Source organism: Gastrolobium bilobum, unplaced genomic scaffold, assembly GCF_033153095.1.
Source record: "Gastrolobium bilobum isolate Gb01-03AN ecotype WA unplaced genomic scaffold, APGP_CSIRO_Gbil_v1 utg25400, whole genome shotgun sequence".
Lineage (NCBI taxonomy): Eukaryota > Viridiplantae > Streptophyta > Magnoliopsida > Fabales > Fabaceae > Gastrolobium > Gastrolobium bilobum.
Genome location: NW_026899584.1, coordinates 30,828 through 48,582, shown reverse-complemented (window position 1 = coordinate 48,582; position 17,755 = coordinate 30,828).

Here is a 17,755-nt window from a genome sequence, read left to right as displayed (position 1 = left end):
TTATAGAATAGCAGGTCTGTGTAAACCACGAGTCCATCCAAACTCTTAGACTGCACCTTTTCTTAGAACGACATTTCAGGGACAACTTCAGAGTGCCAGGATGCCTGAACATATATGTTGGATGTTTAGCAAGTGCACTAGTCGTACAAGTAATAAAATGATGAGTAAAGATCGTTCCCACGAGGAATTGTGTTCAAACACTAATATACCATAGAAAACTGATTTGAATCAAATAAGAGTTTGTAAAAATCATGAATAATTTGTCACCAGAAAATTGATTTTAAGTAAATCGACACAAAGTAAATATGGATTAGGAATTAATAAAAACAACAAGTAGTCAGAAAACAACTTTCCTCCATGATAACCCATATAAAAATTGATCATATGATGAATTCCTTTCCATGTGATGTTAATCAACCTTTTACTTATCATCAAGATGTAATCCCTTACTACCCTGATAGAAACATTAATCAGAAACCCCAATCCCTTGGTGATCTCTTTCTTAATACATGCATGAAATACTAAGGTTTTAAGATTACATCAGAACTCTAGCATCAATCCCTTGAGTATTAGAATTCTGATGTTGAGATTATCAAATACAGAAGTCATATAAACATCCCTGTTCTATACTACTTCTTTGATAGAAATAATTAACTCAGAAAATCTCAAATCAGCACATGAAAAATACTTCATCATATTAATCAAATCAACATAATATTATCATGGAGTTCCATTGCATTTAGACTACAAAGACTCTACTCAGACATGACTAAGGAATAAATAAGAGAAGAAGAAACAAACTTCATTTTCATGTTGAAAGTCTTCAATCTCCAAACTATTACAAGGAAATCCTAATACAAAAACTAAGAGAATTTAGAGAGAAGTCAGACTAAGTTTAAGAGAGAGAGAGAGTTCAGATCTCCAAGATTCTGATCTAAGTGTCAAGGCTTTGCCTTATATAGTGTTACAATTAAAAACAGAAAACTGATGTGGGCGCTAAAACGTCCATAAGTGGCCGTTTTAGCGTCCATGCTTTACGTATGCTCAACTGCTTTTAACTGATTTCAACGCTAAAACGTTAAGGAATGACCGTTTTAGCGTCCAAACTTGGTGAATGCTCAACTAACTTTAACTGACTCCAACACTAAAACGTTTGATTTGGACGTTTTAGCGGTGAAGACCAGAATCTTTTTCCACTTTAGGGCGCTAAAACGCATATTGCAGGCCGTTTTAGCGCCCAAGACCAGCAATTTTCCATCTTCTTAGTGTAGCAGCGCGCTAAAACGCTCTGTGTGGACGTTTTAGCGCTCATCACCAGCAAGTTTTGGCCTCTTCCTGTAACAGGGCGCTAAAACGCTCAGTGTGGACGTTTTAGCGCTCAGCACCAGCAAGTTTTGGCCTCTTCCTGTAACAGGGCGCTAAAACGCTCAGTGTGGACGTTTTAGCGCTCAACACTTAGGCAATTTTTCTCCTCTTGAGCTCTAGAATCTTCTTCCTTCTCCAGTTGTCTTTCAAGCTTGCTTTTCCTACAAGAATCATACAAATTTCCAATAAAGCTCTTGAATTTGTAATTGAGGACATCTTAGGACATTAACCTTGTTTTTCATCATTTAATCACACAATTTGATCCTAATTTCTGCTAAAAACCATGATGAACTAAGGGTTCATCAATATACAAAGACGGAAGGCAACTATCAGCGCTCCATGAAGTGCCCCTCAAAGAACAAGGTCGCCCAAGGAAATCCAACTCATCCAATGATGCTAGGCTCACCACAACTCCCTACATATACCTGGCTCATAAGTCGGTCTCCAGAACTTGTCATATATGGACAACCTTATCACCATTAAAAGAAGTTGAGCTAGTCGAAAACCTTTGAGATCCTCCAACCATCATAAGCGCAAAACGGCATGACGACAAACATTATGGCTAAATCGCCAACTTCAACAACACATGTCCATGTTTTAGGAGCTCGACCCTTCTTAGGTGCCTTGAGCAAAAAGGCCAACACTTCAGCTTGGCAATCCAAACTCTTAGACGACCAAACTAGGGGCAACTGTTTGGACCCATATACCAGTCTTGGAGAATGGGCTTTATTCATCGTGAGGTAAACTTTTTATGAAAAAAAGGATTAAGCGTCACAAGTATCTCTCTTAAAATCCTAATCTCTTTAGGTATCAGTATACGCTCACACATACCTCCTTTGACTCTCTACCTATTGTTTGTACATAGTGATCTGACACCGTCTCCGATAGTCTCCTCAATAGACAACACTAGTTCACAAATTTGGATTCTATTAAGTTATAGGTTTATTTTACTCCATAGTTCTAAATCGTTATCAAATTAAGAAAAACATAACTTCCTCTATGCTCAGATATAAAATTTTAAGAAAGAAATTTGAGATAAAATATGTTAGAGGAAGATATTGATATTTTGTAAATTTTATTTTACTTCTCATTTTTGTCATAAATATTTTCCAAACTCGTGAAGTAATATAGCTAACCGAAGGTGTCATATTAACAAGTTTTAATTATTACTATTTCCAACAGAAGCAGTAAAATATATTATTATCTTATTAGTCATTTAGTACAAACATTATCAGTTTCTGTGAAAGATATTATAGTTCAATTTGTATGGGTTCAAGTTCCTAAGATATGGTGTGATGTTGTATATTGAATGGCATGGATTAAGAAATTCTTATAATAACTTTGAGAGCACTTAAGGATTTCTCGTATAACCTAGGGATCCAATTTTACTAATATTGAAATGCATAATTTATCTGTTCTAGACTTCTAGTATATAGAACTTATTTAAAATTGAGTAATTCTTTTCATTGGAGTTTCCTACGGGCATCACTGTAAAACTAAAATTAGTGATTTGATATTGTATAAACATTTATGTGAAACTTGCGTTCAATGATACTCAATGATATTTTTTTATTGGGAAAAACTAACGGGGCGTATGATACATGAGAAATTTTTTTTTATCGGGAAAAATAATTTTTGGGAATATGATAGAATTTTTTTTTCTCAGGTAAGTTACTAAAAGATGTTTGGTAGGCCAAAATATTTTCGAAAATATTGAGTTACTTTTATTGATGTTGTGTGTTAATTTTCCTACCGCATTAGAATTTTTTTTTCACCCCATTAATGATAATCTTCCATAACCATTTTATATGGAAAAGCAAATGATGGGAAATTTTTTTTTCAATCATACTTTTACTTCACCTCCTATTAAACATAGACAAATAAATTTTCCTACCCATTTTATGGGAATTTTTTTTTTCACTTCCTACCAACCCCCTCTAAAAGAAAAACTTGGAAGAGTTAAAAAAGGAATTTCTTATAAAAGTTTTGCATAAGAAGGAATTTAACTAAAGGTGACATTCTTCAAATGACATATATAGCATGTGACTAAACAAAGAACAAGCTAGCTTTTATAGTTTTATATCTTATTTGCTGAAACACCATATCATAATGTAAACAACGTATGCTGATTAAATTATCTTAGTTGACTCTTATTCTATATTTCAGTTTTCTTACAGAAGTCAAAGTAAGCTTATGCTTCATTCGGTTGATTTCGAGGACCTGACGATTCGTAAAACTGCTCTATTCTAAATGGTAATGTATTTTTCACATTCTATATCCTCCACTTCATAGCTTACGATAGTTAATTGTAGGCCAAAGTAATAATGCTATATATTATGTTATGTAGTTTGAATAAATTTTGAATTTAATTTCTAGTAAATATAAAATTTTACTAACAAATAAAAAGACATGACATCTCCACCAAAAAAAAAAAGACATTAAATTAGCATAAATAATAATTATTTTTATAAACCGTAAGTAAAATATTTATGTAATTTAAAAATGGAAAAAAGACTTCTCATGTTGTATGAGAAAGTCTCTTCTCCTATCACACTCATTTCAATGTTCTTAAGGTGAGTCTCATTCATTTCTCTTTCCGTAGAAAAGCTCCAACTTCTCATACAACATGAGAAAGTTGCAAGCCCTCTAAAAATATAGGTATCATATATTTATTAAATTTGCCTTTTTTCTTTATAGTTTTATTAAATCAAATTCAATTTTGCATAATTAATTAAAGAGTTTACTGTTATAAGAGAAAAATTTATATTTTGTAACCTAAAAGCAATGTTGTTTTGAAATTTGAAAAAATAAAATAAAAGATGTTTTAAAAAAATTCATTTTGCAAGGAGAAGTGAAATTCTCATAACTTTCCTTCTCACCGATGAATCACATTCAATTTTTTAATATTTAAATGGATTAATTAAACTAAGAAAAAAAAAAACAAAAATGATAATAAAGGAGACGTGAACGCATTTGGTCGCTGCAACAATAATGAAATATAAATCCCGATTGCTCTTCCATCTGGATTTATGCTACAAATCTCAATGTGCCTATATTGATTTCTGCAACTTCATTTTCAGATCTCAGTGCTTTGATTTGATGATAGGAAGGGTTCTATAACTTTTTCCTCTCTTCTACCGTATTAAAGGTTGCATCTTTTTCAAGGAGTTTGCTGGTGCTGATAATTTGAAGAAAAGACATAAGGGAATCCTTGAGTTTCTTTCTTCGTTCTACAGAGTTAAGGTTCCAAATTTTTGCAAGCTTAAGTGCTTTGTTTTGGCCCCTCCACTATACCACTGATGTGTGCGGTTCATTTCAGATCCCCAGTTGGAAATGGATTGTGAGAGAATCAAACATTTAGGTATGAATCTAATTTACTTTTCTCACTTTCTATTTTAATACATTTTTTTTATCACCTTTGATTTGTATTTTAAGGGCAAACATCTTTTTGAGGATCCATTCCCTCCAAGTGTTTTGAGATTTTTCATTCTCCATGTCACCTTTATTGCTTCCAAAATAAATAAACAAATATATCATATTTTTTTTTTTTTTAAATTATAGCTTGAAGTAAAGTGGCATCACTGTTTTAGGTGCTCCCTTTTGGAAAGTTTGTGTGGTTGATCTACAATCCTGAGATTGCTACATGGGTTTGGGGTTTTTATCCTAGTTCGATTCCATCACCGTGAGATTTACAAGATTCTCTCACTAGCATTTTCTATATCCCCAAGTCTCAAACTTGAATTCCGAATTTTTCTTTTGATGCCTTCATATTTAAAGTGTGTTTGGATGCTCCTTCTTAAAAAATATAGAAGTCATAAAAAAAAGTTAAAAATTTACTTTTTTCAGAAGTTAAAAATTTTAGTTTCTCAAAAAAAAAATAAAAGTCAAAAGCTAATTTTTTTTTTAAAAATAAATATTTTTTTAAAAATCTAAATAATTTTAACTTTAATAAAAAGCACTATTAAAATAAGTTGGGCATAAAAGTAACTTTTTTTTAAAGGCAATCCAAACGCACTCTTACTTATGTTTCCATCCGTATGTTCCTTTATATATGTATACATACAGGGTTTTGATATTTGTCATTTTAAATGACATAAGTTATAAGTTATAAGTTATATCATTTTAGAAAAGAGATAGACACAATGAATGAAAATCATTGGGAAAAAATGAGTGATTTTTTTTTTAATTTAAATTTTAAATAAAAAAATATTATCTTGTGTCTATATCTCTTAAAATGACATAATTTTATGTTATTTAAAATAATAAACACTTCTTCTATATATATACATATATATATATATATATATATATTAATCGCATTATCTTGTGTCTATACCTCTTAAAATGACATAATTTTATGTTATTTAAAATAATAAACACTTCTTCTATATATATATATATATATATATATATATTAATCGCGTCACTTATTCTTATAAGTTTTAAGTTTCTGTGCTGATTAGGACACTATTCCAAAGTCCCAGTTAAAAGTTCTTTGCCACGAACCAACAATATATTTGATGGGAATCTCTCGCCACCTAAACACCTGTTGGGTTGCCCGGCCCTTTCGAACCACCTATATAAAAATAGTATAAATATATTACTTTTTGACATGCTTAATAAATTTTTTTTACCTCAGTGTTGACTGAAAATATTTTAGTGGATTTGAAGCCCAAACTTCCTTTTTTCACCCGAGATCATCATAGCCTCAGTTCCCCTATCCTAACCTTATTATGTTGAATTTTACTCGATTTTTCTAATCGCAGAAAAAAAAAAAAAGAATTTAACAAAATTATTTTTAAAAAAAAGTTTTGCACAAAAGTTATTTGTTACAGTAATTAAGCACAAAAAAAATTATTTTTATTAAAGCTGGCATTTTCTTATGTGAGAAGGGTATTTTTATAGAAAAAAGAAGTCTAAATTCGATCTTTTTCATTTTTCATCTATACCGTTTTAAATCTTTTTAAATGGATATTCAATCAAATAATTATATTTTAAATTGAATATTAAACAAAGAATAAGTTAGCATTTACAATATTCCAGCTTATATGGTGAAAGATATAATAGTTTATATCATGATTAAATATTTTGATTGACACTTATTTTATATTACAGTTCTATCAGAAAAGTGGAAGTCTAGTTCTTAATTCGAGTTAATTTTGAGGATATCACACTTTGTGGACCTACTCTAATTTAAATGGTAATGTATTTTTCTTTCCCTTTCTATATCCACCATTTCATTACTTATGTTGTTTAATTGTTGGTCAAAATAGCATTGTGGTGCTATATTTATCTATTTTAAGTAAAGTTTGAATTTGATTTATAGAAAGTATAGTTATCATATTTATAAATATAAAGATGTTACATTATCATAATACTATACTTAAAAAACTTTAAGTAATTTTTTTATGTAATTCTAAAATGTGAGACATCATGTATTTATTAATATTTTAACATTTTCCATTCTATATTTAATATCTATATATATAATGAACCAAATTCACATTTAATTTTAAGTAGTGCCACTAAAGAGACTGATCATAATTTATTAAAAAATATAAATAAATAAATAATATGATTTACCTTGTAACATTAAAAAAATGAAAGAGATTACTTAAGTTTTATATTTATTTCAAATCTTTTTAAAGGCCATTAATGAAATACATTGACAAGGTATACTATGTGAGTATAAGTGCATGGTAGACAAAAATGGAAACCTTAAGGTTCAGAAATAAAAGGTTATATTTTTCCACCAATAAATTATAAAAATTATTTTCCTTTTGAACTTGATTAAGTATATGTAATAAGAGGAATTATGTTTCTCATATAGTTTGGTTAAAAATAAAGATATTTCTAATTATCCAGCCATTTCTACTAGATATGGTATATCCTATAGAATTACTCATCTTTTCAGCCCTTAAAGTACAGAAAAAAATTCAAAGAACCAATATATATATATATATATATATATATATATATAAATATAAAGTGGATAACTTAAGTTTAAATATAATTAATATATATTATTTTTTAATTATAACAAAATAACTTATAATTAAAAGCAATAAATAAGTAAAGCTGTATGAAATATAGTTATCATACTTTATAAATGATTCATTTTTGGGAAATGGATATATCATGTTGTAGGAAATTAGTTGTGTCATGCTATAGACACAACTAATGTGGACCCCACTATTTTCTTTTCTTTTTATTTTAAAAGTGGTGGGGTCCATATTGGTTGTGTCTATAGCATGACACAACCAATTTCCTACAACATGATACATCTATTTCCCTTCATTGGGTTTGATGTTTGTTATTTTAAATGATATAAATTATGTCATTTTAGGAGAGAGATAGACACAGAAAAATGGAAATAATAGAAATCATGGTGTCTATAGCATGACACAACCAATTTCCTACAACATGATACATCTATTTCCCTTCATTTTTTATTGGGTTAAGAAAAATATATTTTGGAAGAGCTAGAAACCAGAACTAATTAAACGATATAGATTTGTACATTTTTCTACTTTTCTAATCTTAATAATATGTTACGAGTACTGTTTTGGACCCATATAATAGGTCACACCATCCTTGGAGAATGGGTCTTATTTATCATCAGGTAAATCCTTCTAAAAAGAGGGTTAAACCTCATAAGTAACTCTCTAGAGACCATAATCTCTCTAGCTGTCATTGTATGCATGTGCACACACCCCTTTTGGCTCTCTGCATATTGTTTGTGCAAAGTGATTTACCACCACATATGGTTTTCTCCTGGCTTTTTTACTCTTATAACCCTTTATTATTAATTAATTACCGATTTGACCTTGATTATAAACTATTTCAAAAATTTAACCCTCTCAAAAAACATAACACCAATCTGCCCCTGTTTGACCGTTGACCACCAAGCCTACCCGGGTACACCCCTCTGTACTCGGGTATTTTTTGAAAAATTTTGTCTACCCGGGTAGGGAGGCGTGTACCCGGGTATTGTTCTTCGCACTTGAGAAATTGCTTGAATTATTTACCCGGGTAGAGAGGGGTGTACCCGGGTAAATCTTCGACCACCCGGGTATGATTACTCTTTGGATCTCCCATGCACTCTTCTTCTCCAAGCTTTGAATATGGAGGCACCCACTATCACATGCTCCGCCTCTGCAACTTTTTTGGGTCTGTAAAGCACACAAATATTTTTCAATGATTATTTTAGAAAGGGAATTCTCAGTTAACACTATAAAAGTAGACCCCATCATAATCGATATGAACAGGGACCGCTTTGATGAGCAGTAAAGTGTTGATGTATGGAAATTCCAAATCCATTCTCAAAGCTAAAAGCTCTTCAAATTGGTTAGGCATGCTTAACTTGATAATACTGATCTATCTCATTAGCCGTAAAAAAGAGAGAAAAAAAAAATTACCATGAAACAATTAATTACACATCCGCAAATATAATTAACTTGTGGTAAAATCAAATAAATCATATCTGTTCTTATATCCATCAGCTACAAGTTGCCCCAGTTATAGCAAGTACCAAATGGGTGGTCGAAGATTTACCCGGGTACACCCCTCCCTACTCGGGTAAATAATTCAAGCAATTTCTCAGGTACGAAGAACAATACTCGGGTACACTCCTTCTTACCCGGGTACAGAGGGGTGTACCCGGGTAGGCTTGGTGGTCAACGGTCAAACAGGGGCAGATTGGTGTTATGTTTTTTGAGGGGGTTAAATTTTTGAAATAGTTTATAATCAAGGTCAAATCGGTAATTAGTTAATAATAAAGGGTTATCAGGGTCAAAAAGCCTTTTCTCCTCCATAGACTCCACTAATTCACTTATCTCATATCAGCTACATACCACCAAGATCAAACATTAGTGCTAATTATGGAAACAAAATCTTTGATTCTCATTCCGTCATTCTGAATACACCTAGCGCAACGTACAACCACCATCCACCATGACAACCTTTGCAACAATAATAATAGAAAGTGTTGCAATAACAACAGCTACCAAACCCTAACGCAATTGGGATAAATCACGTTGCTTATAGCGCTGGAGACTCTACCTTTATTTCCATCACATCAGACCAACTGAATCCCCATGCTACAAGCTAGGAACCTGATCCCGTGCGAGCTATAGTGGCCTTATTGATGTAATGTTCGGATGACATTGAGTGTCATTTAGGAGAACACCAAGGAGAAAATGCACCCTAGGATGACCTTAGACACACATACCCACCGCTAATGTCGTGCAAGAACAGATCTTCCATCAAGAGCAGCCTATCTAGGATGAGGAGGAAGATAGCCTGTTCATAGACCGTGTTATAGGAGCCCCATTCCCCCAGGGCTTGTAGCAACCAAACCTGGCTTAGTATGATGACACCAATGACCTTTAGGAACACCATAATGCCTTCAAGACGACTTTGCACCTAGTTGGAGCTAGGGACCCCTTCATTACTAGGGTTTTGCCTACATGCTCATGGGTCCAGTCTTACATTGGTTCAACGTCCTACAACCACGTTCCATCAATTCACTCCTCATGAGTTTCTCCACTAGCAAGATACATCTGAAGTCATCTCTCAACCTATCTCAAGTCCGACGGAGGGATGATGACCTATTTCGTGATTGCCTCAACAGGTTCAATACATAAGCTATAAGGTCCTTGACCTGGATGACAACATACATTTGCACCTCCTCATTGTCGACCTTTGTAAAGGGTTATTCGCAAAATTCTTGCACGAGACCCCAATCACAAGCTTGGCTGAGTTCATGGTGAGGTCCTCAAACTATGTGGACGTGAAGGAGATTGGAAGGCCAAATGCCGAGCTGGAAGAGGGTTTTTCCCCTGGCCAATGCCGAGATGTAAAGGGACAACAAAGTAGAAAGAACTTGGACATTCGTCCTAAAAACGTTAACACCTTTCCTACCAAGGGGAGGTACGAGAGCTACACGCCTTCAATGTTTCAAGGTACAAGATTTAGAGAAAGATGGCCCTGACTGAATTAACATGAGTAGAATGACCAAAGCCAATATGAAACAGAGGTAAGGTCGATTGAACTAAACAATGTGCTTTTCATGACAGTTATGACCATTTTACACATGTAGTGATTTGAGCGATGCCATCGAGAAGGTTGTGCGAGACAGAAGACTAAAGCAGTACACCCTTCACACTCAAGGATTGAGAAATATTGGAAAGCAACATCGCAATAGGAATCGAAGTAAGAGTCTCATGCATACAAAATACACCTGAGGAAGAGATTGATAGAGAAATGATAGCCATACTGGTTCTCGGCCCCATTGTTCTCCAAAACATGACAAGTACTAGGAGTCCGAGATCGACATCAACAAGATCAATGGTCGCTACGGTGGAGGGGGACATTCTGCAATACCTGAAGAAAATATTTGAAAGAGAGAAGTCGGTCCGTACCAAGTCCCGCTTTAAAGAGTTCGCCAGCAAAACCAATAAACCCCCTCTCATCTTCAATGAAGGAGACATGGAAGGAGTTTTACCTTGCCATGAGGACATCCTCGTTGTCTCAGGAAATTTGGTCAACTGCAAGGTGAGAAGAATGCTGATTGACCATGGAAGCTCGTCCAATATCCTATTTTAGGAAGCCTTCCAGAAGCTAAATCTGCGTAAGGACGTTCTCAAGCTCTCTGCACTACCTAACTCATTAGCTTCAATGGGAAACAATCATCCCTAAATGGGTCAATTGAGTTGAAGCTAACGTTAGGAATCCAAGAAAAAATCAATTTGGAAATGGTAAGATTCATTGTGGTAGACTACCCTTTGGAGTACAACGCCATCCTAGGCCGACCTTCAATTCCCACAAAGCTATGAAGTTTGTAGGGGCAAGAAATGAAGTTATCATTATTAGATGTGAATAGAAGACATCCATGACCTATTATTGTGAGGCCATGAAAATCACCAGGGGTGGGCCATCCTCACCACCATGTATCCATGGAGAGACGTTGACTAGGGATAAGAGCAAAGAGGTCCGACCAAAAGATAGTCCAGTCATGTTAGTTGAGCTGGAGAACTTGGTGCTTGGAGAAACCCCAACTTAACACATGAAGCTCGGAAGATCTCTAGAGCCTGAGCTTAAAGAAAGGAAAATCTCTTTCTTGAAGGAGAATAAAGAGCTCTTTGTCCGGAAGTTAGCCGACATGCCAAGTATAGATCCAGATTTTTACTGCCATCGTCTTTGCGTACCCAGTTCCCCAATAGAAAAGGAAGCTCGACACTAAGCATAAGTACGCAATTGAAGAGAATATCTGTTGGAATTTCAATTCCTCTTATATCACTTGTTGGAGATGGGATAATAAACAGAACAAGTAGAATAGTATCAAACTTTTATATAGAAACAAAACACAACTGTTACAACACTGTGACTAATTTTTCTCTCAAGATAATTCTTTCTGAAACTCTCTTCTTCTCTCTAAGAGTATTTCAATACTATTTTTCTCACACACTAATAGAACTCTCTCTTTCTGTTTTTCATCTCAAGTGCTGCGGCACATTTGCTTCTGCCTTTCTTCTCTCTTTTCAATTCCACTAACACACATCACTCTAATACCATTAACTCACACATAACCATATAGCTATATATAAGTTTCAACTACCGACTTATCTTCTAAGACTATATAATATAATATTCAATTCTACAACTTTCTATAATTTTCCATCAACCGTCTTTTTCCCTTGCTTTGCCAACTTTGCTATTCAACTTGTTCTGACTTCTTCTCACAGCCACCAACCACTTTATTTCAACAAATAATATTTTATTTCACCAACTCAATAGCTTCTACAACCTTCTACCTTCTTCATAGCCAATCGCCGTGTTCTTTATTTGGGTGACAAGAGAATTCCACATGATTCTAGCTTGGTGATGAGTGTTCTTCATTCTTCTAGTAGGGCGGTGGAAATCTTGTAGATTCTTCTCCTATGGCGGTGGGAACTGGGAAGTTGCAAAGTATTATTTGAATTCTAACACTCCCCCTCAAATCAGACTTTGCATGCCAATCATATTTTGTGGAACACATTTGTCTGGTGGCTTCGGGAATGGTGGAAGATAAACAATCTTCATCGGTGTTTGCGGTGTTTGTGGCGTCTCCAGTGCATACACGATCTCTGCTAAATTTGACCAAGTAATCTTTGATTTTTCATTTTGCTCATTCTCTATAGTATCTTCTTTCTTTTGCTTTTCTGACACATCCACGAGAGTTTGTTTTTCTTTTACTAGACTTATTTCTTCTTTGTTTGTCTTCTTTGTTGGTACTCCCCCTGACTTGTTACTATTGCTACTTAACCTCATTTTCTGTTCAAAATCACTAGATGCTTTCTCTTCTTCAACAGTGTCTAAAGAGAAAACAAGGTACTCTGTTCCCTTTACCTTCTCACGTTCCTCATCATCATCATCGACTTCGTCAAAATCATCACTACGCTTGCTGTCACATGCTCCTCCTCTTTTTTCTTCATTTTCTTTCTTCAAAGCAGATTTATTCATCCACTCATCAGTTTTTGTATCTTCTTCCATATCTTCAATATTATCAGCTTCAGCTTCACCTTCTCGTTGTTGTTGTTGTTGTTCTTCTTCAGTCTCTGATTTTTCTGACTCCAATTCATTCTGGATATTGAGTTCTGATTCTGTATTACTTGATTCTGTCTCATCATCAATAAGATAAACTTCAGGTAGATATTTTGCTTTGAACGCTTTCTCAAAGTCCTTCCAGCTTGCATCATAACCGAACCATAGCCATCTTAGATACCACTGTTGATACCAGTGAAACGCGCTGCTTCTGAGCCTTCTTATAGCTTCCATCACCTTTTCATCTTCATCGATTTTCTCTGCCTGAAAATATTCTTTCAAACAGATTAACCATCTTGCAGCTTCATCTTCATTTCCACAAAATTTTGGAATCTCCATCACGGCTCCCAGAACCTGGCTTTGAAACTCTTCTTTTTTACGGTGCTTCAGCATTTCTTTTCACCACAGCTCCCAGATCGAGGGCTCTGATTCGCCTCTTTGATCGAACGAGGCTCTGATACCACTTGTTGGAATTTCAATTCCTCTTATATCACTTGTTGGAGATGGGATAATAAACAGAACAAGTAGAATAGTATCAAACTTTTATATAGAAACAAAACACAATACAAAACACAACTGTTACAACACTGTGACTAATTTTTCTCTCAAGATAATTCTTTCTGAAACTCTCTTCTTCTCTCTAAGAGTATTTCAATACTATTTTTCTCACACACTAATAGAACTCTCTCTTTCTGTTTTTCATCTCAAGTGCTGCGGCACATTTGCTTCTGCCTTTCTTCTCTCTTTTCAATTCCACTAACACACATCACTCTAATACCATTAACTCACACATAACCATATAGCTATATATAAGTTTCAACTACCGACTTATCTTCTAAGACTATATAATATAATATTCAATTCTACAACTTTCTATAATTTTCCATCAACCGTCTTTTTCCCTTGCTTTGCCAACTTTGCTATTCAACTTGTTCTGACTTCTTCTCACAGCCACCAACCACTTTATTTCAACAAATAATATTTTATTTCAACAAATAATATTTTATTTCACCAACTCATTAGCTTCTACAACCTTCTACCTTCTTCATAGCCAATCGCCGTGTTCTTTATTTGGGTGACAAGAGAATTCCACATGATTCTAGCTTGGTGATGAGTGTTCTTCATTCTTCTAGTAGGGCGGTGGAAATCTTGTAGATTCTTCTCCTATGGCGGTGGGAACTGGGAAGTTGCAAAGTATTATTTGAATTCTAACAATATCAAGGAGCTCCTAGATGTCGGCTTCATCTACGAGATTCTGTAGATGACTTGGCTCTCCAACATCTTGCCAGTGAAGAAGTCTAATGCGATGTGGCACATGTGTGTGGACTTTACTGACATCAACAAAGCTTTCCCAAAAGACTTTTACCCTTTGCCAAGTATAGATTAGCTCATCAACAACTCCTCAGGCTTCCATCTTCTTCTTTTTTCATGGATTTCTACTTAGTCTACAATCAGATTTCCATGCACCTAGGAGACAAAGAAAATAACTCCTTCACTATTAAGAAGGCCAGTTACTGTTACATGAAGATGCCCTTCTGCCTATAAAATGTTGCAAACATGTACCATCGTATAATGAATAGAGTCTTTGAGAAGCGAATTAGCTAGCAAAGTCGTTAAAGTTTACATTGACAACATGATAACATAGACCACTGACTCCGGGGACCATGTTGATGACCTATTCTAGGTTTTCACGTAGCTTCTAGCTCAAAAGTGCGCTTTTGGAGTCCTACTTGCGAAATTCCTAGTATTCATGTTTACCTATATTGGCATCGAAGTCAACTCTGACAAATATAAGGTCGTCTTAGAAATGTAGAGCTCAAAAAGTAAAAAGGAAGACCTAGTAGCTAATCGACCGGTTATTGCCCTCTAATGTCCCTTCATGCGTATAAACTGAGTTCAGCTGGATGCTGAGATCTTGAATGGAGATAAGGCAACCGCCCTCGAATAATGTGCCCATAAGCGAATACGAATAAGTTGCTAGCCAAGCAACTTAGCAACTAAAGGGACTTACAGAAACCATGAATAAGTCCCTAGAATGCATACAAACAACAACAAACATATGTAAAGGAAATGATTAGCTTAAAAAGCACATGAATAAGAACCGAGAAAAAAACTCGGTAATATCACAAAACAAACCAAAAAGAGCACAAGTCCCTGTAATCATCAGAATATAAAAAATGGAAGAGTATAAAGAAAACTGGCATCCCGACCCTTCAACTTGGTGACACCTCATCGTAGTAGAAGGCTAAGAACCTGTTCTCGCTACCCTTGATGCATTGTATGATCTCCCATCCATCACATAGTAGGAGATGTCTAGAGCGTTAATCCTAGCACCAGAGTTCAACACCTTAACTTGAGCAAGCGCATTCGCAAAGACCTAGTTGACAGCACTTTTGAAGGCATTCCCCAACTCAAACAAACATGCCTTAGAGTACCTATTGTCCTTCACCTTCACAATCTCTTAACTCTTCTAGGTCCTTGCTCGTCTTGACTAGGGCCTCGTCCAAATTCTTGGTAGTCTCCTTGGCCTTTGTCAGCTCCTCCTCCTTTTGAAGAGACGACGCAACATCAGACACTGCTTTCTATGACTATTCCAACTGGTTTTTAAAAAACACTCACCATTTTTAAGGCGATATCCATCTCCTTCACTAGCTTTTCCTTTTCAGAGATGAAGAAAACACTTTTTGCCTTGAGAACAGCCTCCTAAACTTGGACCCGATCGAAAGATTACATCATTGAACTGCATTTCAAGAAGGCGACCTCTAGGCTGTGCAAGTGTTTTAGGAACTGGCCCGGGTCATACTCATTCTCAACTGTGAACTTGTGAGGCTGGATCACAACCCTGAGTCTTAGTAGGGTAAACATACCAGGATGCTCAGCTGGGGGCAACATGACTTCCTCAAAAAGATGAGGTAAAGGAGGAGTTGTGGCAGCGACCTTGATAATAGAGGTTGTGAAGCCCCTCTGAACTTGAGCCTCTTGAGGAAGGCTCTCAACCCCCACCGGGTAGGTGACACACTAGTTAAAAGGAGGAGTGGGAGTTACAGAAGACAAGGATGGATGCTTCTAAAGAGAGGTGCCACTAATCTCCTGTTTAGGAGCCACCGCATTCTTAGCGACCCTATCAGCCCAGATCTTCTCCAGATAGTCATGATTGCTTTTGGTCCCCACCGCATACTTGAGTTGTTCTTCTTCTTTTGTGTTTTGGTTTGGGTTGGAGTAACAACCAACAATGGTGAAGGTGTTAGCCATAAAGCTCTTCTTCTCCTTCTTCATCTTCTTTGCTTCTCTTTCTCCCCTCTTCGTCAGATCTAACTCTTTTTATTTTAAAAAAAAAGCTGAGCAAACTCAATAAACTCGCCCAGTCAACCGAGTTTACCGAGTTGACATGGCGTTTCAACCGTTTCGACTCAAAACTCGTTTCAACTACCGTTTTGACTCGATTTTGGTCATAAAAACGTAGACACGGTCTGTTTCTACGTTTCGACACTACGTTTTTAAAACACTACTAGGGGCGTTGAAGAACCAATACCTTACCCTGGGTAGGAGTCTCTTTACCTAATTCTCATTATTCTTATTGCCAACATCTCCAGCTGCAGATTTCTTCCTAAAACCACCCATGAATGTATACAAAACTTAAATTAAAAAGGAAGGTAGAAGTTTAGAATGGGTACCTGTTGTTTAGAGAAGTATTTTCCGAAAGAGCTAAGAGCAAACAAAGAAGAACCATTGGCAACAACAATGTAATATAACAAAATGGCCTAAGCAAGAAGCATCATAGGGAGAAGAGAATCTTGTGGAAAAAAGTGAGCAAGAAGTCCCCAAATGCAAAGAACCTTTGGAAGCACAATAGGAGCTTCTAGAAATTGAAATGGAAGAAATGGGAGAAGAAGACACAAAACAAATATATATAGAGGCACAAAAAAGAAAAGCCTAAACAACGTTGGGGAAAAATCTATAATTTCATAGGGGACAAACAGTTGACTAAGGATATTGCCAATACAGATGAAATGATAAGAACTACTCCACCATCCCTAACACACGTCCGACAAATGAGAACACGCTACATCTAAAGGTGTGGTTGTAACACTTCCAAATTTTTAACAATTTTTAAAAGTACTTATAATAACATAATTGCCAAAAATTATATGTAACCATTTTATTAAGACCATATAACTATTGAAAAACTAAATTAAAGATAATTTGGGGAAATGATACAGCCACACCTGTAACACGGACAAGTGCAAAGCTAAATTTATCATACTCCATAGCAAAATATATTCATCATAAATATTAAAACATCAAATGTAAAACCAGATTCTAAGGTTTATCTTAAAATATGTCTTATACTTTTATTAAATCCAAGCATAAAATTGTAATATTTAGGACTAGCTTGAAATGTCTTAGTTGTTATCCTCACTGCTACTGTTCGCAACTTGTTTCACTGAGGTTTGCTCCCCCAAAGGATCATTGTAGCACATAAACAAAAACTCAAACAATCAGCAAAAACTGGTAATTCCAATTCAAATCACAATAAAGATAATTATAACTCAGATATTCATCATAATCAAGTCAAGCATCAATCCAAGTATGCAATTGCCATTATTGATCTTATTTAGTTTCATTTAGTTCATTTAGTGGAGAAGAGAATCATGGTAGACCCGGGAAACCCTCTTACTAGCCTACTCATATGACCTAGGAAACCCTGTTGCCAGCCACATATAATTAAATTTGGCCATAATCAAAACATCAAATCTTAGTGTGCAAACCTCTCCACCAAAGTTGCTACTAGTATTCTAGGAAAATC